General features: G+C 38.8%; 30 non-coding genes across 30 annotated transcripts; all 30 read right to left on the bottom strand.

Annotated features, from left to right (window-relative positions):
- Positions 1-1,140: 1,140 nt before the first annotated feature.
- Positions 1,141-1,222, bottom strand: Trnal-uag (transfer RNA leucine (anticodon UAG)). Its single transcript has one exon. It is a non-coding gene; the product is annotated as a tRNA-Leu (tRNA).
- Positions 1,223-1,733: 511 nt separating this feature from the next.
- Positions 1,734-1,815, bottom strand: Trnal-aag (transfer RNA leucine (anticodon AAG)). The gene has a single exon. It is a non-coding gene; the product is annotated as a tRNA-Leu (tRNA).
- Positions 1,816-2,200: 385 nt separating this feature from the next.
- Trnal-uag (transfer RNA leucine (anticodon UAG)) lies at positions 2,201-2,282 on the bottom strand. Its single transcript has one exon. It is a non-coding gene; the product is annotated as a tRNA-Leu (tRNA).
- Positions 2,283-2,793: 511 nt separating this feature from the next.
- Positions 2,794-2,875, bottom strand: Trnal-aag (transfer RNA leucine (anticodon AAG)). Its single transcript has one exon. It is a non-coding gene; the product is annotated as a tRNA-Leu (tRNA).
- A 385-nt stretch (positions 2,876-3,260) lies between these two features.
- Trnal-uag (transfer RNA leucine (anticodon UAG)) lies at positions 3,261-3,342 on the bottom strand. The gene has a single exon. It is a non-coding gene; the product is annotated as a tRNA-Leu (tRNA).
- Positions 3,343-3,853: 511 nt separating this feature from the next.
- Positions 3,854-3,935, bottom strand: Trnal-aag (transfer RNA leucine (anticodon AAG)). Its single transcript has one exon. It is a non-coding gene; the product is annotated as a tRNA-Leu (tRNA).
- A 977-nt stretch (positions 3,936-4,912) lies between these two features.
- On the bottom strand, positions 4,913-4,994 carry Trnal-aag (transfer RNA leucine (anticodon AAG)). Its single transcript has one exon. It is a non-coding gene; the product is annotated as a tRNA-Leu (tRNA).
- Positions 4,995-5,380: 386 nt separating this feature from the next.
- Positions 5,381-5,462, bottom strand: Trnal-uag (transfer RNA leucine (anticodon UAG)). The gene has a single exon. It is a non-coding gene; the product is annotated as a tRNA-Leu (tRNA).
- A 510-nt stretch (positions 5,463-5,972) lies between these two features.
- Trnal-aag (transfer RNA leucine (anticodon AAG)) lies at positions 5,973-6,054 on the bottom strand. The gene has a single exon. It is a non-coding gene; the product is annotated as a tRNA-Leu (tRNA).
- Positions 6,055-8,090: 2,036 nt separating this feature from the next.
- Positions 8,091-8,172, bottom strand: Trnal-aag (transfer RNA leucine (anticodon AAG)). The gene has a single exon. It is a non-coding gene; the product is annotated as a tRNA-Leu (tRNA).
- Positions 8,173-8,557: 385 nt separating this feature from the next.
- Positions 8,558-8,639, bottom strand: Trnal-uag (transfer RNA leucine (anticodon UAG)). Its single transcript has one exon. It is a non-coding gene; the product is annotated as a tRNA-Leu (tRNA).
- Positions 8,640-9,149: 510 nt separating this feature from the next.
- Positions 9,150-9,231, bottom strand: Trnal-aag (transfer RNA leucine (anticodon AAG)). The gene has a single exon. It is a non-coding gene; the product is annotated as a tRNA-Leu (tRNA).
- Positions 9,232-9,616: 385 nt separating this feature from the next.
- Trnal-uag (transfer RNA leucine (anticodon UAG)) lies at positions 9,617-9,698 on the bottom strand. Its single transcript has one exon. It is a non-coding gene; the product is annotated as a tRNA-Leu (tRNA).
- A 510-nt stretch (positions 9,699-10,208) lies between these two features.
- On the bottom strand, positions 10,209-10,290 carry Trnal-aag (transfer RNA leucine (anticodon AAG)). Its single transcript has one exon. It is a non-coding gene; the product is annotated as a tRNA-Leu (tRNA).
- A 385-nt stretch (positions 10,291-10,675) lies between these two features.
- Trnal-uag (transfer RNA leucine (anticodon UAG)) lies at positions 10,676-10,757 on the bottom strand. The gene has a single exon. It is a non-coding gene; the product is annotated as a tRNA-Leu (tRNA).
- A 510-nt stretch (positions 10,758-11,267) lies between these two features.
- On the bottom strand, positions 11,268-11,349 carry Trnal-aag (transfer RNA leucine (anticodon AAG)). The gene has a single exon. It is a non-coding gene; the product is annotated as a tRNA-Leu (tRNA).
- A 385-nt stretch (positions 11,350-11,734) lies between these two features.
- On the bottom strand, positions 11,735-11,816 carry Trnal-uag (transfer RNA leucine (anticodon UAG)). Its single transcript has one exon. It is a non-coding gene; the product is annotated as a tRNA-Leu (tRNA).
- A 511-nt stretch (positions 11,817-12,327) lies between these two features.
- Positions 12,328-12,409, bottom strand: Trnal-aag (transfer RNA leucine (anticodon AAG)). The gene has a single exon. It is a non-coding gene; the product is annotated as a tRNA-Leu (tRNA).
- Positions 12,410-12,794: 385 nt separating this feature from the next.
- Positions 12,795-12,876, bottom strand: Trnal-uag (transfer RNA leucine (anticodon UAG)). Its single transcript has one exon. It is a non-coding gene; the product is annotated as a tRNA-Leu (tRNA).
- Positions 12,877-13,386: 510 nt separating this feature from the next.
- Trnal-aag (transfer RNA leucine (anticodon AAG)) lies at positions 13,387-13,468 on the bottom strand. The gene has a single exon. It is a non-coding gene; the product is annotated as a tRNA-Leu (tRNA).
- A 385-nt stretch (positions 13,469-13,853) lies between these two features.
- On the bottom strand, positions 13,854-13,935 carry Trnal-uag (transfer RNA leucine (anticodon UAG)). Its single transcript has one exon. It is a non-coding gene; the product is annotated as a tRNA-Leu (tRNA).
- A 510-nt stretch (positions 13,936-14,445) lies between these two features.
- Trnal-aag (transfer RNA leucine (anticodon AAG)) lies at positions 14,446-14,527 on the bottom strand. Its single transcript has one exon. It is a non-coding gene; the product is annotated as a tRNA-Leu (tRNA).
- Positions 14,528-14,912: 385 nt separating this feature from the next.
- Positions 14,913-14,994, bottom strand: Trnal-uag (transfer RNA leucine (anticodon UAG)). The gene has a single exon. It is a non-coding gene; the product is annotated as a tRNA-Leu (tRNA).
- A 510-nt stretch (positions 14,995-15,504) lies between these two features.
- Trnal-aag (transfer RNA leucine (anticodon AAG)) lies at positions 15,505-15,586 on the bottom strand. Its single transcript has one exon. It is a non-coding gene; the product is annotated as a tRNA-Leu (tRNA).
- A 385-nt stretch (positions 15,587-15,971) lies between these two features.
- Trnal-uag (transfer RNA leucine (anticodon UAG)) lies at positions 15,972-16,053 on the bottom strand. Its single transcript has one exon. It is a non-coding gene; the product is annotated as a tRNA-Leu (tRNA).
- Positions 16,054-19,061: 3,008 nt separating this feature from the next.
- On the bottom strand, positions 19,062-19,143 carry Trnal-gag (transfer RNA leucine (anticodon GAG)). Its single transcript has one exon. It is a non-coding gene; the product is annotated as a tRNA-Leu (tRNA).
- A 385-nt stretch (positions 19,144-19,528) lies between these two features.
- Trnal-uag (transfer RNA leucine (anticodon UAG)) lies at positions 19,529-19,610 on the bottom strand. Its single transcript has one exon. It is a non-coding gene; the product is annotated as a tRNA-Leu (tRNA).
- Positions 19,611-21,646: 2,036 nt separating this feature from the next.
- On the bottom strand, positions 21,647-21,728 carry Trnal-uag (transfer RNA leucine (anticodon UAG)). Its single transcript has one exon. It is a non-coding gene; the product is annotated as a tRNA-Leu (tRNA).
- A 510-nt stretch (positions 21,729-22,238) lies between these two features.
- Trnal-aag (transfer RNA leucine (anticodon AAG)) lies at positions 22,239-22,320 on the bottom strand. The gene has a single exon. It is a non-coding gene; the product is annotated as a tRNA-Leu (tRNA).
- Positions 22,321-22,705: 385 nt separating this feature from the next.
- On the bottom strand, positions 22,706-22,787 carry Trnal-uag (transfer RNA leucine (anticodon UAG)). Its single transcript has one exon. It is a non-coding gene; the product is annotated as a tRNA-Leu (tRNA).
- Positions 22,788-24,600: the final 1,813 nt, after the last annotated feature.

Genomic DNA, 24,600 nt, shown 5'->3' with positions numbered 1-24,600 from the left:
TCGCGCATTTTTCTAGGCAAAATAGTTAAGCGGAAATAAAAATGTTTGCCTGACGTACTTTTCAGACATGTATGACTAGTTGACAGGAGTGAGATTTGAACTCGCGCCACCAAAGTGACTGGTGCCTAAAAACAGCGCCTTAGACCGCTTGGCCATCCTGCCTACTTTTTAAGATATAAAGTCCCCGTCCCCAAAAAGTTCAAGTAACCCAAAAATGGCTTATTCTGACATTAGCAGGAAGGTTTTTGCTCTAAGCATTTAACCTAAGATCCAAATTCCTAAGTCTGTCCGTTGACAAGTAAACTTTGACAAGTTCACATTGCGTGGGTACAATAATGAAACGCCAAAAATTATACTCTTGTGGGTTAAATGTTAAAAATTATGCAACTATCAAGAAATATGTTGAACATGACTGTAAGAACGTTTCATTCGTACTATCGCTCTTAACAAGCTGTAAATCCAAATCTCATGTCGTTTAAACGCTTTAGATCTCTGTGTCGTAAAATAAACGAAATGTTCTGCAAAATCAAGTGGTACAAGTGACACTTTTCCCCAATGCGACAAAGACTTGTTAATTATACTTTTTCTAAAATATGCGTCTGTCTGGGGACGAAGTTTTTAAGCGTAATCAATGTTCTCTATCCGAGGACATTTCCGGTCATGCGATATAAGATCACAGGAGCGAGATTCAAACTCGCGCCACCGAAGTGACTGGTGCCTTAAACCAGTGCATTAGACCGCTCGGCCATCCTACCCGGTTTTTCTAATACATATTGTCGACGAGCGTGCAGAGAAAATAGTATTTACGCGTATTTAAGCACTAGATGACATGTAAAAATGACCGAAATGTATGAAAAATTCAAATAAGTAAGTGACGCAAATTAATACGTTGATACCTAACCAGCTCTGCACATTCCATTGCAAGTGCATTCGTCCCGTGACTTTTCATCAATTAAGAGAGTTTTGCCTGATTGTGGGCGGACTTACCTGCACAGTCAAGCAGTTTTAGCGATCCCGTCCTGCATGCAAGCGAAACTTGTGATACATCCTTTTTAAACGTTCGCGCATTTTTCTAGGCAAAATAGTTAAGCGGAAATAAAAATGTTTGCCTGACGTACTTTTCAGACATGTATGACTAGTTGACAGGAGCGAGATTTGAACTCGCGCCACCAAAGTGACTGATGCCTAAAACCAGCGCCTTAGACCGTTCGGCCATCCTGCCTTCTTTTTAAGTTATAAAGTCCCCGTCCCAAAAAAGTTCAAGTAAACCAAAAATGGCTTATGCTGACATTAGCAGGAAGGTTTTTGCTCTAACCAATTAACCTAAGATCCGAAGTCCTAAGTCTGTCCGTTGACAAGTAAACTTTGACAAGTTCACATTGCGTGGGTACAATAATGAAACGCCAAAAATTATACTCTTGTGGGTTAAATGTTAAAAATTATGCAACTATCAAGAAATATGTTGAACATGACTGTAAGAACGTTTCATTCGGACAATCGCTCTTAACAAGCTGTAAATCCAAATCTCCTGTCGTTTAAACGCTTTAGATCTCTGTTTCGAAAAATAAACGAAATGTTCCGCAAAATCAAGTGGTACAAGTGACATTTTTCCCCAATGCGACAAAGACTTGTTAATTATACTTTTTCTAAAATATGCGTCTGTCTGGGGACGAAGTTTTTAAGCGTAATCAATGTTCTCTGTCCGAGGACATTTCCGGTCATGCGATATAAGATGACAGGAGCGAGATTCAAACTCGCGCCACCGAAGTGACTGGTGCCTTAAACCAGTGCCTTAGACCGCTCGGCCATCCTACCCGGTTTTTCTAATACATATTGTCGACGAGCGTGCAGAGAAAATAGTATTTACGCGTATTTAAGCACTAGATGACATGTAAAAATCACAGAAATGTATGAAAAATTCAAATAAGTAAGTGACGCAAAATAATACGTTGATACCCAACCAGCTCTGCACATTCCATTGCAAGTGCATTCGTCCCGTGACTTTTCATCAATTAAGAGAGTTTTGCCTGATTGTGGGCGGAATTACCTGCACAGTCAAGCAGTTTTAGCGATCCCGTCCTGCATGCAAGCGAAACTTGTGATACATCCTTTTTAAACTTTCGCGCATTTTTCTAGGCAAAATAGTTAAGCGGAAATAAAAATGTTTGCCTGACGTACTTTTCAGACATGTATGACTAGTTGACAGGAGCGAGATTTGAACTCGCGCCACCAAAGTGACTGATGCCTAAAACCAGCGCCTTAGACCGTTCGGCCATCCTGCCTTCTTTTTAAGTTATAAAGTCCCCGTCCCAAAAAAGTTCAAGTAAACCAAAAATGGCTTATGCTGACATCAGCAGGAAGGTTTTTGCTCTAACCAATTAACCTAAGATCCGAAGTCCTAAGTCTGTCCGTTGACAAGTAAACTTTGACAAGTTCACATTGCGTGGGTACAATAATGAAACGCCAAAAATTATACTCTTGTGGGTTAAATGTTAAAAATTATGCAACTATCAAGAAATATGTTGAACATGACTGTAAGAACGTTTCATTCGGACAATCGCTCTTAACAAGCTGTAAGTCCAAATCTCCTGTCGTTTAAACGCTTTAGATCTCTGTTTCGAAAAATAAACGAAATGTTCCGCAAAATCAAGTGGTACAAGTGACATTTTTCCCCAATGCGACAAAGACTTGTTAATTATACTTTTTCTAAAATATGCGTCTGTCTGGGGACGAAGTTTTTAAGCGTAATCAATGTTCTCTGTCCGAGGACATTTCCGGTCATGCGATATAAGATGACAGGAGCGAGATTCAAACTCGCGCCACCGAAGTGACTGGTGCCTTAAACCAGTGCCTTAGACCGCTCGGCCATCCTACCCGGTTTTTCTAATACATATTGTCGACGAGCGTGCAGAGAAAATAGTATTTACGCGTATTTAAGCACTAGATGACATGTAAAAATCACAGAAATGTATGAAAATATCAAATAAGTAAGTGACGCAAAATAATACGTTGATACCCAACCAGCTCTGCACATTCCATTGCAAGTGCATTCGTCCCGTGACTTTTCATCAATTAAGAAAGTTTTGCCTGATTGTGGGCGGAATTACCTGCACAGTCAAGCAGTTTTAGCGATCCCGTCCTGCATGCAAGCGAAACTTGTGATACATCCTTTTTAAACGTTCGCGCATTTTTCTAGGCAAAATAGTTAAGCAGAAATAAAAATGTTTGCCTGACGAACTTTTCAGACATGTATGACTAGTTGACAGGAGTGAGATTTGAACTCGCGCCACCAAAGTGACTGGTGCCTAAAACCAGCGCCTTAGACCGCTCGGCCATCCTGCCTACTTTTTAAGATATAAAGTCCCCGTCCCAAAAAAGTTCAAGTGACCCAAAAATGGCTTATGCTGACATTAGCAGGGAGGTTTTTGCTCTAACCAATTAACCTAAGATCCGAAGTCCTAAGTCTGTCCGTTGACAAGTAAACTTTGACAAGTTCACATTGCGTGGGTACAATAATGAAACGCCAAAAATTATACTCTTGTGGGTTAAATGTTAAAAATTATGCAACTATCAAGAAATATGTTGAACATGACTGTAAGAAGGTTTCATTCGTACTATCGCTCTTCACAATCTGTAAATCCAAATCTCCTGTCGTTTAAACGCTTTAGATCTCTGTTTCGAAAAATAAACGAAATGTTCCGCAAAATCAAGTGGTACAAGTGACATTTTACCCCAATGCGACAAAGACTTGTTAATTATACTTTTTCTAAAATATGCGTCTGTCTGGGGACGAAGTTTTTAAGCGTAATCAATGTTCTCTGTCCGAGGACATTTCCGGTCATGCGATATAAGATGACAGAAGCGAGATTCAAACTCGCGCCACCGAAGTGACTGGTGCCTTAAACCAGTGCCTTAGACCGCTCGGCCATCCTACCCGGTTTTTCTAATACATATTGTCGACGAGCGTGCAGAGAAAATAGTATTTACGCGTATTTAAGCACTAGATGACATTTAAAAATGACAGAAATGTATGAAAAATTCAAATAAGTAAGTGACGCAAAATAATACGTTGATACCCAACCAGCTCTGCACATTCCATTGCAAGTGTCTTCATTCCGTGACTTTTCATCAATTTAGAGAGTTTGCCTGATTGTGGGCGGAAATACCTGCACAGTCAAGCAGTTTTAGCGATTCCGTCCTGCATGCAAGCGAAACTTGTGATACATCCTTTTTAAACGTTCGCGCATTTTTCTAGGCAAAATAGTTAAGCGGAAATAAAAACGTTTGTCCAACGTACTTTTCAGACATGTATGATTAGTTGACAGGAGCGAGATTCGAACTCGCGCAACCGAAGTGACTGGTGCCTAAAACCAGAGCCTTAGACCGCTCGGCCATCGTGCCTTCTTTTTAAGATATAAAATCCCCGTCCCAAAAAAGTTCAAGTAAACCAAAAATGGCTTATTCTGACATTAGCAGGAAGGTTTTTGCTTTAGCCAATTAACCTAAGATCCGAAGTCCTAAGTCTGTCCGTTGACAAGTAAACTTTGACAAGTTCACATTGCGTGGGTACAATAATGAAACGCCAAAAATTATACTCTTGTGGGTTAAATGTTAAAAATTATGCAACTATCAAGAAATATGTTGAACATGACTGTAAGAACGTTTCATTCGGACAATCGCTCTTAACAAGCTGTAAATCCAAATCTCCTGTCGTTTAAACGATTTAGATCTCTGTTTCGAAAAATAAACGAAATGTTCCACAAAATCAAGTGGTACAAGTGACATTTTTCCCCAATGCGACAAAGACTTGTTAATTATACTTTTTCTAAAATATGCGTCTGTCTGGGGACGAAGTTTTTAAGCGTAATCAATATTCTCTGTCCGAGGACATTTCCGGTCATGCGATATAAGATGACAGGAGCGAGATTCAAACTCGCGCCACCGAAGTGACTGGTGCCTTAAACCAGTGCCTTAGACCGCTCGGCCATCCTGCCCGGTTTTTCAAATACATAATGTCGACGAGCGTGCAGAGAAAATAGTATTTACGCGTATTTAAGCACTAGATGACATGTAAAAATGACAGAAATGTATGAAAAATTCAAATAAGTAAGTGACGCAAAATAATACGTTGATACCCAACCAGCACTGCACATTCCATTGCAAGTGTATTCGTCCCGTGACTTTTCATCAATTTCGAGAGTTTTGCCTGATTGTGGGCGGAATTACCTGCACAGTCAAGCAGTTTTAGCGATCCCGTCCTGCATGCAAGCGAAACTTGTGATACATCCTTTTTAAACGTTCGCGCATTTTTCCATGCAAAATAGTTAAGCGGAAATAAAAACGTTTGTCCGACGTACCTTTTCAGACATGTATGATTAGGTGACAGGAGCGAGATTCGAACTCGCGCCACCAAAGTGACTGGTGCCTAAAACCAGCGCCTTAGACCGCTCGGCCATCCTGCCTTCTTTTTAAGATATAAAATCCCCGTCCCAAAAAAGTTCAAGTAAACCAAAAATGACTTATTCTGACATTAGCAGGAAGGTTTTTGCTCTAACTAATTAACCTAAGATCCGAAGTCCTAAGTCTGTCCCTTGACAAGTAAACTTTGACAAGTTCACATTGCGTGGGTACCATAATGAAACGCCGAAAATTATACTCTTGTGGGTTAAATGTTAAAAATTATGCAATTATCAATAAAAATGTTGAACATGACTGTAAGACGGTTTCATTCGGACTATCGCTCTTAACAAGCTGTAAATCCAAATCTCCTGTCGTTTAAACGCTTTAGATCTCTGTTTCGAAAAATAAACGAAATGTTCCGCAAAATGAAGTGGTACAAGTGCCATTTTTCCCCAAGGCGACGAAGACTTGTTAATTATACTTTTTTTAAATTTGCGTCTTTCTGGGGACGAAGTTTTTAAGCACAATCAATATCCTCTGTCCGAGGACATTTCCGGACATGCGATATAAGATGACAGGAGCGAGATTCGAACTCGCGCCACCGAAGTGACTGGTGCCTTAAACCAGCGCCTTAGACCGCTCGGCCATCCTGCCCGGTTTTTCAAATACATAATGTGGACGAGCGTGCAGAAAAAATAGTATTTACGCGTATTTAAGCACTAGATGACATGTAAAAATGACCGAAATGTATGAAAAATTCAAATAAGTAAGTGACGCGAATTAATACGTTGATACCCAACCAGCTCCGCACATTCCATTGCAAGTGTATTCGTCCCGTGACTTTTCATCAATTTAGAGGGTTTTGCTTGATTGTGGGCGGAATTACCTGCACAGTCAAGCAGTTTTAGCGATCCCTTCCTGCATGCAAGCGAAACTTGTGATACATCCTTTTTAAACGTTCGCGCATTTTTCCAGGCAAAATAGTTAAGCGGAAATCTAAACTTTTGTCCGACGTACTTTTCAGACATGTATGACTAGTTGACAGGAGCGATATTTGAACTCGGCCACCGAAGTGACTGGTGCCTAAAACAAGCGCCTTAGACCGCTCGGCCATCCTGCCTTCTTTTTAAAATATAAAATCCCCGTCCCAAAAAAGTTCAAGTAAACCAAAAATGGCTTATTCTGACATTAGCAGGAAGGTTTTTGCTCTAACCAATTTACCTAAGATCCGAAGTCCTAAGTCTGTCCCTTGACAAGTAAACTTTGACAAGTTCACATTGCTTGGGTACAATAATGAAATGCCAAAAATTATACTCTTGTGGGTTAAATGTTAAAAATTATGCAACTATCAAGAAATATGTTGAACATGACTGTAAGAACGTTTCATTCGGACAATCGCTCTTAACAAGCTGTAAATCCAAATCTCCTGTCGTTTAAACGCTTTAGATCTCTGTTTCGAAAAATAAACGAAATGTTCCGCAAAATCAAGTGGTACAAGTGACACTTTTCCCCAATGCGACAAAGACTTGTTGATTATGCTTTTTTTAAATTTGCGTCTTTCTGGGGACGAAGTTTTTAAGCGTAATCAATATTCTCTGTCCGAGGACATTTCCGGTCATGCGATATAAGATGACAGGAGCGAGATTCAAACTCGCGCCACCGAAGTGACTGGTGCCTTAAACCAGCGTCATAGACCGCTTGGCCATCCTGCCCGGTTTTTCAAATACATAATGTCGACGAGCGTGCAGAGAAAATAGTATTTACGCGTATTTAAGCACAAGATGACATGTAAAAATGACCGAAATGTATGAAAAATTCAAATAAGTAAGTGACGCAAAATAATACGTTGATACCCAACCAGCTCTGCACATTCCATTGCAAGTGCATTCGTCCCGTCACTTTTCATCAATTAAGAGAGTTTTGCCTGATTGTGGGCAGAATTATCTGCACAGTCAAGCAGTTTTAGCGATCCTGTCCTGCATGCAAGCGAAACTTGTGATACATCCTTTTTAAACGTTCGCGCATTTTTCTAGGCAAAATAGTTAAGCGGAAATAAAAATGTTTGCCTGACGTACTTTTCAGACATGTATGATTAGTTGACAGGAGCGAGATTTGAGCTCGCGCCACCAAAGTGACTGGTGCTTAAAACCAGCGCCTTAGACCGCTCGGCCATCCTGCCTACTTTTTAAGATATAAAGTCCCCGTCCCAAAAAAGTTCAAGTAAACCAAAAATGGCTTATGCTGACATTAGCAGGAAGGTTTTTGCTCTAACCAATTAACCTAAGATCCGAAGTCATAAGTCTGTCCGCTGACAAGTAAACTTTGACAAGTTCACATTACGTGGGTACAATAATGAAACGCCAAAAATTATACTCTTGTGGGTTAAATGTTAAAAATTATGCAACTATCAAGAAATATGTTGAACATGACTGTAAGAACGTTTCATTCGGACAATCGCTCTTAACAAGCTGTAAATCCAAATCTCCTGTCGTTTAAACGCTTTAGATCTCTGTTTCGAAAAATAAACGAAATGTTCCGCAAAATCAAGTGGTACAAGTGACATTTTTCCCCAATGCGACAAAGACTTGTTAATTATACTTTTTCTAAAATATGCATCTGTCTGGGGACGAAGTTTTTAAGCGTAATCAATATCCTCTGTCCGAGGACATTTCCGGTCATGCGATATAAGATGACAGGAGCGAGATTCGAACTCGCGTTACCGAAGTGACTGGTGCCTTAAACCAGCGCCTTAGACCGCTCGGCCATCCTGCCCGGTTTTTCAAATACATAATGTCGACGAGCGTGCAGAGAAAATAGTTTTTACGCGTATTTAAGCACTAGATGACATGTAAAAATGACAGAAATGTATGAAAAATTCAAATAAGTAAGTGACGCAAAATAATACGTTGATACCCAACCAGCTCTGCACATTCCATTGCAAGTGTATTCGTCCCGTGACTTTTCATCATTTTAGAGAGTTTTGCCTGATTGTGGGCGGAAATACCTGCACAGTCAAGCAGTTTTAGCGATCCCGTCCTGCATGCAAGCGAAACTTGTGATACATCCTTTTTAAACGTTCGCGCATTTTTCTAGGCAAAATAGTTAAGCGGAAATAAAAACGTTTGTCCGACGTACTTTTCAGACATGTATGATTAGTTGACAGGAGCGAGATTCGAACTCGCGCCACCGAAGTGACTGGTGCCTAAAACTAACGCCTTATACCGCTCGGCCATCCTGCCTTATTTTTAAGATATAAAATCCCCGTCCCAAAAAAGTTCAAGTAAACCAAAAATGACTTATTCTGACATTAGCAGGAAGGTTTTTGCTCTAACCAATTAACCTAAGATCCGAAGTCCTAAGTCTGTCCATTGACAAGTAAACTTTGACAAGTTCACATTGCGTGGGTACAATAATGAAACGCCTAAAATTATACTCTTGTGAGTAAAATGTTAAAAACTAACCAATTATCAAGAAAAATGTTGAACATGACTCTAAGAACGTTTCATGCGGACTATCGCTCTTAACAAGCTGTAAATCCAAATCTCCTGTCGTTTAAACGCTTTAGATCTCTGTTTCGTAAATTAAACGAAATGCTCCGCAAAATCAAGTGGTACAAGTGCCATTTTTCCCCAATGCGACGAAGACTTGTTAATTTTACTTTTTTAAAATTTGCGTCTTTCTGGGGAAGAAGTTTTTAAGCGCAATCAATATCCTCTGTCCGAGGACATTTCCGGACATGCGATATAAGATGACAGAAGCGAGATTCAAACTCGCGCCACCGAAGTGACTGGTGCCTTAAACCAGCGCCTTAGACCGCTCGGCCATCCTGCCCGGTTTTTCAAATACATAATGTCGACGAGCGTGCAGAGAAAATAGTATTTACGCGTATTTAAGCACTAGATGACATGTAAAAATGACAGAAATGTATGAAAAATTCAAATAAGTAAGTGACGCAAAATAATACGTTGATACCCAACCAGCTCTGCACATTCCATTGCAAGTGTATTCGTCCCGTGACTTTTCATCATTTTAGAGAGTTTTGCCTGATTGTGGGCGGAAATACCTGCACAGTCAAGCCGTTTTAGCGATCCCGTCCTGCATGCAAGCGAAACTTGTGATACATCGTTTTTAAACGTTCGCGCATTTTTCCAGGCAAAATAGTTAAGCGGAAATAAAAACTTTTATCCGACGTACTTTTCAGACATGTATGATTAGTTGACAGGAGCGAGATTCGAACTCGCGCCACCGAAGTGACTGGTGCCTAAAACCAGCGCCGTAGACCGCTCGGCCATCCTGCCTTTTCTTTAAGATATAAAATCCCCGTCCCAAAAAAGTTCAATTAAACCAAAAATGGCTTATTCTGACATTAGCAGGAAGGTTTTTGCTCTAACCAATTAACCTAAGATCCGAAGTCCTAAGTCTGTCCCTTGACAAGTAAGCTTTGACAAGTTCACATTGCGTGGGTACAATAATGAAACGCCGAAAATTATACTCTTGTGGGTTAAATGTTAAAAATTAAGCAATTATCAAGAAAAATGTTGAACATGACTGTAAGAACGTTTCATTCGGACTATCGCTCTTAACAAGCTGTAAATCCAAATCTCCTGTCGTTTAAACGCTTTAGATCTCTGTTTTAAAAAATAAACGAAATTTTCCGCAAAATCAAGTGGTACAAGTGACACTTTTCCCCAATGCGACAAAGACTTGTTGATTATACTTTTTTTAAATTTGCGTCTTTCTGGGGACGAAGTTTTTAAGCGTAATCAATATTCTCTGTCAGAGGACATTTCCGGTCATGCGATAAAAAATGACAGGAGCGAGATTCGAACTCGCGCCACCGAAGTGACTGGTGCCTTAAACCAGCGCCTTAGACTGCTCGGCCATCCTGCCCGGTTTTTCAAATACATAATGTCGACGAGCGTGCAGAGAAAATAGTATTTACGCGTATTTAAGCACTAGATGACATGCAAAAATGACAGAAATGTATGAAAAATTCAAATAAGTAAGTGACGCAAAATAATACGTTGATACCCAACCAGCTCTGCACATTCCATTGCAAGTGTATTCGTCCCGTGACTTTTTATCTATTTAGAGAGTTTTGCCTGATTGTGGGCGGAAATACCTGCACAGTCAAGCAGTTTTAGCGATCCCGTCCTGCATGCAAGCGAAACTTGTGATACATCCTTTTTAAACGTTCGCGGATTTTTCTAGGCAAAATAGTTAAGCGGAAATAAAAACGTTTGTCCGACGTACTTTCCAGACATGTATGATTAGTTGACAGGAGCGAGATTCGAACTCGCGCCACCGAAGTGACTGGTACCTAAAACCAGCGCCTTAGACCGCTCGGCCATCCTGCCTTGTTTTTAAGATATAAAATCCCCGTCCCAAAAAAGTTCAATTAAACCAAAAATGGCTTATTCTGACATTAGCAGGAAGGTTTTTGCTCTAACCAATTAACCTAAGATCCGAAGTCCTAAGTCTGTCCCTTGACAAGTAAGCTTTGACAAGTTCACATTGCGTGGGTACAATAATGAAACGCCGAAAATTATACTCTTGTGGGTTAAATGTTAAAAATTAAGCAATTATCAAGAAAAATGTTGAACATGACTTTAAGAACGTTTCATTCGGACTATCGCTCTTAACAAGCTGTAAATCCAAATCTTCTTTCGTTTAAACGCTTTAGATCTCTGTTTTAAAAAATAAACGAAATTTTCCGCAAAATCAAGTGGTACAAGTGACACTTTTCCCCAATGCGACAAAGACTTGTTGATTATACTTTTTTTAAATTTGCGTCTTTCTGGGGACGAAGTTTTTAAGCGTAATCAATATTCTCTGTCCGAGGACATTTCCGGTCATGCGATAAAAAATGACAGGAGCGAGATTCGAACTCGCGCCACCGAAGTGACTGGTGCCTTAAACCAGCGCCTTAGACCGCTCGGCCATCCTGCCCGGTTTTTCAAATACATAATGTCGACGAGCGTGCAGAGAAAATAGTATTTACGTGTATTTAAACACTAGATGACATGCAAAAATGACAGAAATGTATGAAAAATTCAAATAAGTAAGTGACGCAAAATAATACGTTGATACCCAACCAGCTCTGCACATTCCATTGCAAGTGTATTCGTCCCGTGACTTTTTATCTATTTAGAGAGTTTTGCCTGATTGTGGGCGGAAATACCTGCACAGTCAAGCAGTTTTAGCGATCCCGTCCTGCATGCAAGCGAAACTTGTGATACATCCTTTTTAAACGTTCGCGCATTTTTCTAGGCAAAATAGTTAAGCGGAAATAAAAACGTTTGTCCGACGTACTTTTCAGACATGTATAATTAGTTGACAGGAGCGAGATTCGAACTCGCGCCACCGAAGTGACTGGTGCCTAAAACTAACGCCTTATACCGCTCGGCCATCCTGCCTTATTTTTAAGATATAAATTCCCCGTCCCAAAAAAGTTCAAGTAAACCAAAAATGACTTATTCTGACATTAGCAGGAAGGTTTTTGCTCTAACCAATTAACCTAAGATCCGAAGTCCTAAGTCTGTCCCTTGACAAGTAAACTTTGACAAGTTCACATTGCGTGGGTACAATAATGAAACGCTGAAAATTATACTCTTGTGAGTAAAATGTTAAAAACTAACCAATTATCAAGAAAAATGTTGAACATGACTCTAAGAACGTTTCATGCGGACTATCGCTCTTAACAAGCTGTAAATCCAAATCTCCTGTCGTTTAAACGCTTTAGATCTCTGTTTCGAAAAATAAACGAAATGTTCCGCAAAATCAAGTGGTACAAGTGACATTTTTCCCCAATGCGACAAAGACTTGTTAATTATACTTTTTCTAAAACATGCGTCTGTCTGGGGACGAAGTTTTTAAGCGTAATCAATATTCTCTGTCCGAGGACATTTCCGGTCATGCGATATAAGATGACAGGAGCGAGATTCGAACTCGCGTTACCGAAGTGACTGGTGCCTTAAACCAGCGCCTTAGACCGCTCGGCCATCCTGCCCGGTTTTTCAAATACATAATGTCGACGAGCGTGCAGAGAAAATAGTTTTTACGCGTATTTAAGCACTAGATGACATGTAAAAATGACAGAAATGTATGAAAAATTCAAATAAGTAAGTGACGCAAAATAATACGTTGATACCCAACCAGCTCTGCACATTCCATTGCAAGTGTATTCGTCCCGTGACTTTTCATCATTTTAGAGAGTTTTGCCTGATTGTGGGCGGAAATACCTGCACAGTCAAGCAGTTTTAGCGATCCCGTCCTGCATGCAAGCGAAACTTGTGATACATCCTTTTTAAACGTTCGCGCATTTTTCTAGGCAAAATAGTTAAGCGGAAATAAAAACGTTTGTCCGACGTACTTTTCAGACATGTATGATTAGTTGACAGGAGCGAGATTCGAACTCGCGCCACCGAAGTGACTGGTGCCTAAAACTAACGCCTTATACCGCTCGGCCATCCTGCCTTATTTTTAAGATATAAAATCCCCGTCCCAAAAAAGTTCAAGTAAACCAAAAATGACTTATTCTGACATTATCAGGAAGGTTTTTGCTCTAACCAATTAACCTAAGATCCGAAGTCCTAAGTCTGTCCATTGACAAGTAAACTTTGACAAGTTCACATTGCGTGGGTACAATAATGAAACGCCTAAAATTATACTCTTGTGAGTAAAATGTTAAAAACTAACAAATTATCAAGAAAAATGTTGAACATGACTCTAAGAACGTTTCATGCGGACTATCGCTCTTAACAAGCTGTAAATCCAAATCTCCTGTCGTTTAAACGCTTTAGATCTCTGTTTCGTAAATTAAACGAAATGCTCCGCAAAATCAAGTGGTACAAGTGCCATTTTTCCCCAATGCGACGAAGACTTGTTAATTTTACTTTTTTAAAATTTGCGTCTTTCTGGGGATGAAGTTTTTAAGCGCAATCAATATCCTCTGTCCGAGGACATTTCCGGACATGCGATATAAGATGACAGAAGCGAGATTCAAACTCGCGCCACCGAAGTGACTGGTGCCTTAAACCAGCGCCTTAGACCGCTCGGCCACCCTGCCCGGTTTTTCAAATACATAATGTCGACGAGCGTGCAGAGAAAATAGTATTTACGCGTATTTAAGCACTAGATGACATGTAAAAATGACAGAAATGTATGAAAAATTCAAATAAGTAAGTGACGCAAAATAATACGTTGATACCCAACCAGCTCTGCACATTCCATTGCAAGTGTATTCGTCCCGTGACTTTTCATCATTTTAGAGAGTTTTGCCTGATTGTGGGCGGAAATACCTGCACAGTCAAGCCGTTTTAGCGATCCCGTCCTGCATGCAAGCGAAACTTGTGATACATCGTTTTTAAACGTTCGCGCATTTTTCCAGGCAAAATAGTTAAGCGGAAATAAAAACTTTTATCCGACGTACTTTTCAGACATGTATGATTAGTTGACAGGAGCGAGATTCGAACTCGCGCCACCGAAGTGACTGGTGCCTAAAACCAGCGCCGTAGACCGCTCGGCCATCCTGCCTTATTTTTAAGATATAAAATCCCCGTCCCAAAAAAGTTCAATTAAACCAAAAATGGCTTATTCTGACATTAGCAGGAAGGTTTTTGCTCTAACCAATTAACCTAAGATCCGAAGTCCTAAGTCTGTCCCTTGACAAGTAAGCTTTGACAAGTTCACATTGCGTGGGTACAATAATGAAACGCCGAAAATTATACTCTTGTGGGTTAAATGTTAAAAACTAAGCAATTATCAAGAAAAATGTTGAACATGACTGTAAGAACGTTTCATTCGGACTATCGCTCTTAACAAGCTGTAAATCCAAATCTCCTGTCGTTTAAACGCTTTAGATCTCTGTTTTAAAAAATAAACGAAATTTTCCGCAAAATCAAGTGGTACAAGTGACACTTTTCCCCAATGCGACAAAGACTTGTTGATTATACTTTTTTTAAATTTGCGTCTTTCTGGGGACGAAGTTTTTAAGCGTAATCAATATTCTCTGTTCGAGGACATTTCCGGTCATGCGATAAAAAATGACAGGAGCGAGATTCGAACTCGCGCCACCGAAGTGACTCGTGCCTTAAACCAGCGCCTTAGACCGCTCGGCCATCCTGCCCGGTTTTTCAAATACATAATGTCGACGAGCGTGCAGAGAAAATAGTATTTACGCGTATTTAAGCACTAGATGACATGCAAAAATGACAGAAATGTATGAAAAATTCAAATAAGTAAGTGACGCAAAATAATACGTTGATACCCAACCAGCTCTGCACATTCCATTGCAAGTGTATTCGTCCCGTGACTTTTTATCTATTTAGAGAGTTTTGCCTGATTGTGGGCGGAAATACCTGCACAGTCAAGCAGTTTTAGCGATCCCGTCCTGCATGCAAGCGAAACTTGTGATACATCCTTTTTAAACGTTCGCGGATTTTTCTAGGCAAAATAGTTAAGCGGAAATAAAAACGTCTGTCCGACGTACTTTCCAGACATGTATGATTAGTTCACAGGAGCGAGATTCGAACTCGCGCCACCGAAGTGACTGGTACCTAAAACCAGCGCCTTAGACCGCTCGGCCATCCTGCCTTGTTTTTAAGATATAAAATCCCCGTCCCAAAAAAGTTCAATTAAACCAAAAATGGCTTATTCTGACATTAGCAGGAAGGTTTTTGCTCTAACCAATTAACCTAAGATCCGAAGTCCTAAGTCTGTCCCTTGACAAGTAAGCTTTGACAAGTTCACATTGCGTGGGTACAATAATGAAACGCCGAAAATTATACTCGTGTGGGTTAAATGTTAAAAATTAAGCAATTATCAAGAAAAATGTTGAACATAACTGTAAGAACGTTTCATTCGGACTATCGCTCTTAACAAGCTGTAAATCCAAATCTCCTGTCGTTTAAACGCTTTAGATCTCTGTTTTAAAAAATAAACGAAATTTTCCGCAAAATCAAGTGGTACAAGTGACACTTTTCCCCAATGCGACAAAGACTTGTTGATTATACTTTTTTTAAATTTGCGTCTTTCTGGGGACGAAGTTTTTAAGCGTAATCAATATTCTCTGTCCGAGGACATTTCCGGTCATGCGATAAAAAATGACAGGAGCGAGATTCGAACTCGCGCCACCGAAGTGACTGGTGCCTTAAACCAGCGCCTTAGACCGCTCGGCCATCCTGCCCGGTTTTTCAAATACATAATGTCGACGAGCGTGCAGAGAAAATAGTATTTACGCGTATTTAAGCACTAGATGACATGCAAAAATGACAGAAATGTATGAAAAATTCAAATAAGTAAGTGACGCAAAATAATACGTTGATACCCAACCAGCTCTGCACATTCCATTGCAAGTGTATTCGTCCCGTGACTTTTTATCTATTTAGAGAGTTTTGCCTGATTGTGGGCGGAAATACCTGCACAGTCAAGCAGTTTTAGCGATCCCGTCCTGCATGCAAGCGAAACTTGTGATACATCCTTTTTAAACGTTCGCGGATTTTTCTAGGCAAAATAGTTAAGCGGAAATAAAAACGTTTGTCCGACGTACTTTTCAGACATGTATGATTAGTTGACAGGAGCGAGATTCGAACTCGCGCCACCGAAGTGACTGGTACCTAAAACCAGCGCCTTAGACCGCTCGGCCATCCTGCCTTATTTTTAAGATATAAAATCCCCGTCCCAAAACAGTTCAATTAAACCAAAAATGGCTTATTCTGACATTAGCAGGAAGGGTTTTGCTCTAACCAATTAACCTAAGATCCGAAGTCCTAAGTCTGGCCCTTGACAAGTAAGCTTTGACAAGTTCACATTGCGTGGGTACAATAATGAAATGCCGAAAATTATACTCTTGTGGGTTGAATGTTAAAAATTAAGCAATTATCAAGAAAAATGTTGAACATGACTGTATTATTATTATTATTCTTATTAACATTTATTTGGGTTCAATTTTGTACAAAATTGTTCTTCTCCCTAAAATGAAATATAAAAATGAAAAAAATTATAGATTAAGAATAAATAAGTGTTCAAAAAATAAATTTTTTTATATACATTAAATAAAAAAGAAAACCGCGATGAGAAAAACTGAAAAGGCTTGAAAGAAATTGAAACGCTCGAATCGACGAGAAATAAGAAACGATATATGGAATCAACCTAAATTGTAACTAGACAAAAAGCAGAGAAAACGATAAATGGCCTTGAAAGTAAGGAAAATATAAATAAACTATAAATAAAGAATAAATAATTGTTCAAAAAAAATATTATCTTTTTATATATATACATTATAAAAACCGCGATGAAAAGCAAAATTAAAAATAAACTTGAAAGGCTCGAAAGAAATTGAAACACTCGAATCGACAAGATAAATAGAGACGATATTGGAATCAACCTAGATAGGAGTAACTAGAAAAAAAAAACCCAGAGAAAACGATAAATGGCCTTGGAAGTAAGAAAATATAAAATAAACTAATTGAATTATGAAAAAAAAAAAAAAAAAAAAAAAATATTTCATATATATACTTGGCTAGTCGCAAAAGGAGAAAAGGCAAAAGTAAACACAAGCTGAAAATGAGTAAGGGTAGATTATGAACAGGTCGATAGAATATTGGCACCCAAACTTCGGCGAACAGAATTCAAACAGACAAGACTCTAGCGACTGCCTTATTTAGATAAAATTGTTTTGCTTCTTTAGTAAATTTTTCTAGAGTTTCAATAATTTTTATACTATCCGGGATTTCATCGTAACACCGTGCTTGGTTTTGAAAAGTGCCATTTCCAACATTTTTAACAAGAGGCTCCTTCGTAGAAGATCTCAAATTTCGTGTTGGTACAACAAACTCTACGTTTAGATAGCTTGGATGGTTGTTATCAATTCTCGATTTGTGTACAAGTTTACTTATACTGAATTCAATATGTTCTTTTACGGGAAGCCATTTTAGATTCGTGACTTCTTGCAGATTAGCATAACGGCGGAGAACGTAACCAACAGCCATGTTTTGGATCTTTTGTAGCCGACATATCAGATAATCAGGTATTTGCGAGAAGACAACCTTACCGTAACTTATCCTTGATAAGATCAACGTTTCCGCCAAGGTTTTGCGTACATGGAAAGGTGTGAAACGACTAAACTTTCGTAGAGCACGTAGTGTTGAGTGCGAGGATTTTATAACATTGTTTATATGGCAGGTCCATGATAGATTTTGATCGAATTGAATGCCAAGTAACTTAACATTTTCTTCCTGCTCGATTGACATACCAGCACAACGTTAAAGATAGCTTCGGTCAGAATCAAATGCTCTAAGTCGCTTAGAATGGAATATGATTAACTTAAGCTTGTCACTGTTGAACAAGAGATTGTTTTCTTTTGACCAAGCTAGAAGGTTATCTACATCCTTTTCCATATCTTTGATTGATTGAAATAGATCTCTGACTTTGCAGTGTTTATATAATGTTGTATCATCAGCATATTGGATACTGGCGGAGTTGATTTGATTTGATAACTCGATGACGTAGAGGTTAAACAGGACAGGGCCAAGTATGCTACCCTATGGTACACCGTAAAACAATGATTTTAAAGATGAAATTTTGTCTTCAATTTGAACGTATTGTTTCCTATCTTTCAGATAACTTGATAATATCTTTAAAGCACGAAATGAAAAATTCATATCACGTAGTTTCAGCAGCAGATTTTTGTGATCAATCGTGTCGAAAGCATTGGAGTAATCGATGAGGATAGAGAGTGTCACTTCACTTTTCGCCATTGCTTTTTTTATGTCGTCACGAAGCTTAAGCATCAATGTGGTAGTCGTATGACCTTTGCGAAAACCGGATTGTGTTTCATTGTAAAGTTGATTACTTTCGATGAATTCACATAACTGAGATAAGATTACTCTCTCGTAGATTTTTGACAATACTGGCAGTACTGAGATTGGACGATAGTCCTTTGTGCTAATTGGTGTGTCGATCTTTGGTATTGGGCAAACACGAGCAATCTTCCATTGCTGGGGAAATATTTCTTTGTTGATGCAATTGTTAATAATATGGACCAGAGGGGATGTTATGAATTCTGATACTGGCTTGATAAATCGTATTGGAATATTGTCATGACCACTGGAGCAGTCATTCTTGAGGTTTTTTAGTATTTTATTTATTTCATTGTAAGTAGTATGTTGAATTTTGAACGATTGTTCGTTTTCAGTAGTTTTGATAACATCTGGTAATGTAGACTCGACGTTTGATTTCCCAGTTAGGTTTGCTGCTAGATTGCTAAAATATTCATTCATTTCTGAAGGATCGTGTTTGATTCGTGTTTTTTGATTGCTCAGAATACGATGAATAGTATTCCAGACAGATTTTTGATCCTTTGACGATAACGATTTCTTGAAGAACGAGTTTTTTATTTCCTTCAAAGACCGTTTCATTCGGACTATCGCTCTTAACAAGCTGTAAATCCAAATCTCCTGTCGTTTAAACGCTTTAGATCTCTGTTTCGAAAAATAAACAAAATTTGCCGCCAAATCAAGTGGTACAAGTGATATTTTTCCCAAATGCGACAAAGACTTGTTGATTATACTTTTTTTAAATTTGCGTCTTTCTGGGGAAGAAGTTTTTAAGCGTAATCAATATTCTCTGTCCGAGGACATTTCCGGTCATGCGATAAAAGATGACAGGAGCGAGATTCGAACTCGCGCCACCGAAGTGACTGGTGCCTCAAACCAGCGCCTTAGACCGCTCGACCATCCTGCCCGGTTTTTCAAATACATAATGTCGACGAGCGTGCAGAGAAAATAGTATTTACGCGTATTTAAGCACTAGATGACATGCAAAAATGACAGAAATGTATGAAAAATTCAAATAAGTAAGTGACGCAAAATAATACGTTGATACCCAACCAGCTCTGCACATTCCATGGCAAGTGTATTCGTCCCGTGACTTTTTATCATTTTAGAGAGTTTTGCCTGATTGTGGGCGGAAATACCTGCACAGTCAAGCAGTTTTAGCGATCCCGTCCTGCATGCAAGCGAAACTTGTGATACATCCTTTTTAAACGTTCGCGGATTTTTCTAGGCAAAATAGTTAAGCGGAAATAAAAACGTTTGTCCGACGTAATTTTCAGACATGTAGGATTAGTTGACAGGAGCGAGATTCGAACTCGCGCCACCAAAGTGACTGGTGCCTAAAACCAGCGCCTTAGACCGCTCGGCCATCCTGCCTACTTTTTAAGATATAAAGTCCCCGTCCAAAAAAAGTTCAAGTAAACCAAAAATGGCTTATGCTGACATTAGCAGGAAGGTTTTTGCTCTAACCAATTAACATAAGATTCGAAGTCTTAAGTCTGTCCCTTGACAAGTAAACTTTGACAAGTTCACATTGCGTGGGTACAATAATGAAACGCCGAAAATTATACTCTTGTGAGTAAAATGTTAAAAATTATGCAATTATCAAGAAAAATGTTGAACATGACTGTAAGAACGTTTCATTCGGACTATCGCTCTTAACAAGCTGTAAATCCAAATCTCCTGTCGTTTAAACGCTTTAGATCTCTGTTTCGAAAAATAAACGAAATTTTCCACAAAATCAAGTGGTACAAGTGACACTTTTCCCCAATGCGACAAAGACTTGTTGATTATACTTTTTTTAAATTTGCGTCTTTCTGGGGACGAAGTTTTTAAGCGTAATCAATATTCTCTGTCCGAGGACATTTCCGGTCATGCGATAAAAGATGACAGGAGCGAGATTCAAACTCGCGCCACCGAAGTGACTGGTGCCTTAAACCAGCGCCTTAGACCGCCCGGCCATTCTGCCCGATTTTTCAAATACATAATGTCGACGAGCGTGCGGAGAAAATAGTATTTACGCGTATTTAAGCACTAGATGACATGCAAAAATGACAGAAATGTATGAAAAATTCAAATAATTAAGTGACGCAAAATAATACGTTGATACCCAACCAGCTCTGCACATTCCATGGCAAGTGTATTCGTCCCGTGACTTTTTATCATTTTAGAGAGTTTTGCCTGATTGTGGGCGAAAATACCTGCACAGTCAAGCAGTTTTAGCGATCCCGTCCTGCATGCAAGCGAAACTTGTGATACATCCCTTTTAAACGTTCGCGCATTTTTCTAGGCAAAATAGTTAAGCGAAAATAAAAATGTTTGTCCGACGTACTTTTCAGACATGTATGATTAGTTGACAGGAGCGAGATTCCAACTCGCGCCACCAAAGTGACTGGTGCCTATAACCAGAGCCTGAGACCGCTCGGCCATCCTGCCTTCTTTTTAAGATATAAAATCCCCGTCCTAAAAAAGTTCAAGTAAACCAAAAATGGCTTATTCTGACATTAGCAGGAAGGTTTTTGCTTTAACCAATTAACCTAAGATCCGAAGTCCTAAGTCTGTCCGTTGACAAGTAAACTTTGACAAGTTCACATTGCGTGGGTACAATAATGAAACGCCGTAAATTATACTTTTGTGAGTAAAATGTTAAAAACTAACCAATTATCAAGAAAAATGTTGAACATGACTCTAAGAACGTTTCATGCGGACTATCGCTCTTAACAAGCTGTAAATCCAAATCTCCTGTCGTTTAAACGCTTTAGATCTCTGTTTCGTAAATTAAACGAAATGCTCCGCAAAATCAAGTGGTACAAGTGCCATTTTTCCCCAATGCGACGAAGACTTGTTAATTATACTTTTTTAAAATTTGCGTCTTTCTGGGGAAGAAGTTTTTAAGCGCAATCAATATCCTCTGTCCGAGGACATTTCCGGACATGCGATATAAGATGGCAGGAGCGAGATTCAAACTCGCGCAACCGAAGTGACTGGTGCCTTAAACCAGCGCCTTAGACCGCTCGGCCATCCTCCCCGGTTTTTCAAATACATAATGTCGACGAGCGTGCAGAGAAAATAGTATTTACGCGTATTTAAGCACTAGATGACATGTAAAAATGACAGAAATGTATGAAAAATTCAAATAAGTAAGTGACGCAAAATAATACGTTGATACCCAACCAGCTCTGCACATTCCATTGCAAGTGTATTCGTCCCGTGACTTTTCATCATTTTAGAGAGTTTTGCCTGATTGTGGGCGGAAATACCTGCACAGTCAAGCCGTTTTAGCGATCCCGTCCTGCATGCAAGCGAAACTTGTGATACATCGTTTTTAAACGTTCGCGCATTTTTCCAGGCAAAATAGTTAAGCGGAAATAAAAACTTTTATCCGACGTACTTTTCAGACATGTATGATTAGTTGACAGGAGCGACATTCGAACTCGCGCCACCGAAGTGACTGGTGCCTAAAACCAGCGCCTTAGACCGCTCGGCCATCCTGCCTTATTTTTAAGATATAAAATCCCCGTCCCAAAAAAGTTCAATTAAACCAAAAATGGCTTATTCTGACATTAGCAGGAAGGTTTTTGCTCTAACCAATTAACCTAAGATCCGAAGTCCTAAGTCTGTCCCTTGACAAGTAAGCTTTGACAAGTTCACATTGCGTGAGTACAATAATGAAACGCCGAAAATTATACTCTTGTGGGTTAAATGTTAAAAATTAAGCAATTATCAAGGAAAATGTTGAACATGACTGTAAGAACGTTTCATTCGGACTATCGCTCTTAACAAGCTGTAAATCCAAATCTCCTGTCGTTTAAACGCTTTAGATCTCTGTTTTAAAAAATAAACGAAATTTTCCGCAAAATCAAGTGGTACAAGTGACACTTTTCCCCAATGCGACAAAGACTTGTTGATTATACTTTTTTTAAATTTGCGTCTTTCTGGGGACGAAGTTTTTAAGCGTAATCAATATTCTCTGTCCGAGGACATTTCCGGTTATGCGATAAAAAATGACAGGAGCGAGATTCAAACTCGCGCCACCGAAGTGACTGGTGCCTTAAACCAGCGCCTTAGACCGCTCGGCCATCCTGCCCGGTTTTTCAAATACATAATGTCGACGAGCGTGCAGAGAAAATAGTATTTACGCGTATTTAAGCACTAGATGACATGCAAAAATGACAGAAATGTATGAAAAATTCAAATAAGTAAGTGACGCAAAATAATACGTTGATACCCAACCAGCTCTGCACATTCCATTGCAAGTGTATTCGTCCCGTGACTTTTTATCTATTTAGAGAGTTTTGCCTGATTGTGGGCGGAAATACCTGCACAGTCAAGCAGTTTTAGCGATCCCGTCCTGCATGCAAGCGAAACTTGTGATACATCCTTTTTAAACGTTCGCGGATTTTTCTAGGCAAAATAGTTAAGCGGAAATAAAAACGTTTGTCCGACGTACTTTTCAGACATGTATGATTAGTTGACAGGTGCGAGATTCGAACTCGCGCCACCGAAGTGACTGGTACCTAAAACCAGCGCCTTAGACCGCTCGGCCATCCTGCCTTATTTTTAAGATATAAAATCCCCGTCCCAAAACAGTTCAATTAAACCAAAAATGGCTTATTCTGACATTAGCAGGAAGGGTTTTGCTCTAACTAATTAACCTAAGATCCGAAGTCCTAAGTCTGTCCCTTGACAAGTAAGCTTTGACAAGTTCACATTGCGTGGGTACAATAATGAAACGCCGAAAATTATACTCTTGTGGGTTGAATGTTAAAAATTAAGCAATTATCAGGAAAAATGTTGAACATGACTGTATTATTATTATTATTCTTATTAACATTCATTTGGGTTCAATTTTGTACAAAATTGTTCTTCTCCCTAAAATGAAATATAAAAATGAAAAAAAATTATAGATTAAGAATAAATAAGTGTTCAAAAAATAAATTTTTTTATATACATTAAATAAAAAAGAAAACCGCGATGAGAAAAACTGAAAAGGCTTGAAAGAAATTGAAACGCTCGAATCGACGAGAAATAAGAAACGATATATGGAATCAACCTAAATTGTAACTAGACAAAAAGCAGAGAAAACGATAAATGGCCTTGAAAGTAAGGAAAATATAAATAAACTATAAATAAAGAATAAATAATTGTTCAAAAAAAATATTATCTTTTTATATATATACATTATAAAAACCGCGATGAAAAGCAAAATTAAAAATAAACTTGAAAGGCTCGAAAGAAATTGAAACACTCGAATCGACAAGATAAATAGAGACGATATTGGAATCAACCTAGATAGGAGTAACTAGAAAAAAAAAAAACCCAGAGAAAACGATAAATGGCCTTGGAAGTAAGAAAATATAAAATAAACTAATTGAATTATGAAAAAAAAAAAAAAAAAAAAAAAAAATATTTCATATATATACTTGGCTAGTCGCAAAAGGAGAAAAGGCAAAAGTAAACACAAGCTGAAAATGAGTAAGGGTAGATTATGAACAGGTCGATAGAATATTGGCACCCAAACTTCGGCGAACAGAATTCAAACAGACAAGACTCTAGCGACTGCCTTATTTAGATAAAACTGTTTTGCTTCTTTAGTAAATTTTTCTAGAGTTTCAATAATTTTTATACTATCCGGGATTTCATCGTAACACCGTGCTTGGTTTTGAAAAGTGCCATTTCCAACATTTTTAACAAGAGGCTCCTTCGTAGAAGATCTCAAATTTCGTGTTGGTACAACAAACTCTACGTTTAGATAGCTTGGATGGTTGTTATCAATTCTCGATTTGTGTACAAGTTTACTTATACTGAATTCAATATGTTCTTTTACGGGAAGCCATTTTAGATTCGTGACTTCTTGCAGATTAGCATAACGGCGGAGAACGTAACCAGCAGCCATGTTTTGGATCTTTTGTAGCCGACATATCAGATAATCAGGTATTTGCGAGAAGACAACCTTACCGTAACTTATCCTTGATAAGATCAACGTTTCCGCCAAGGTTTTGCGTACATGGAAAGGTGTGAAACGACTAAACTTTCGTAGAGCACGTAGTGTTGAGTGCGAGGATTTTATAACATTGTTTATATGGCAGGTCCATGATAGATTTTGATCGAATTGAATGCCAAGTAACTTAACATTTTCTTCCTGCTCGATTGACATACCAGCACAACGTTAAAGATAGCTTCGGTCAGAATCAAATGCTCTAAGTCGCTTAGAATGGAATATGATTAACTTAAGCTTGTCACTGTTGAACAAGAGATTGTTTTCTTTTGACCAAGCTAGAAGGTTATCTACATCCTTTTCCATATCTTTGATTGATTGAAATAGATCTCTGACTTTGCAGTGTTTATATAATGTTGTATCATCAGC

The sequence above is a fragment of the Hydractinia symbiolongicarpus genome, chromosome 3 (genome assembly GCF_029227915.1).
Source record: "Hydractinia symbiolongicarpus strain clone_291-10 chromosome 3, HSymV2.1, whole genome shotgun sequence".
NCBI lineage: Eukaryota > Metazoa > Cnidaria > Hydrozoa > Anthoathecata > Hydractiniidae > Hydractinia > Hydractinia symbiolongicarpus.
The sequence above is the reverse complement of the archived record's forward strand: the minus strand, read 5'-3'. Positions and strand labels throughout refer to the sequence as shown.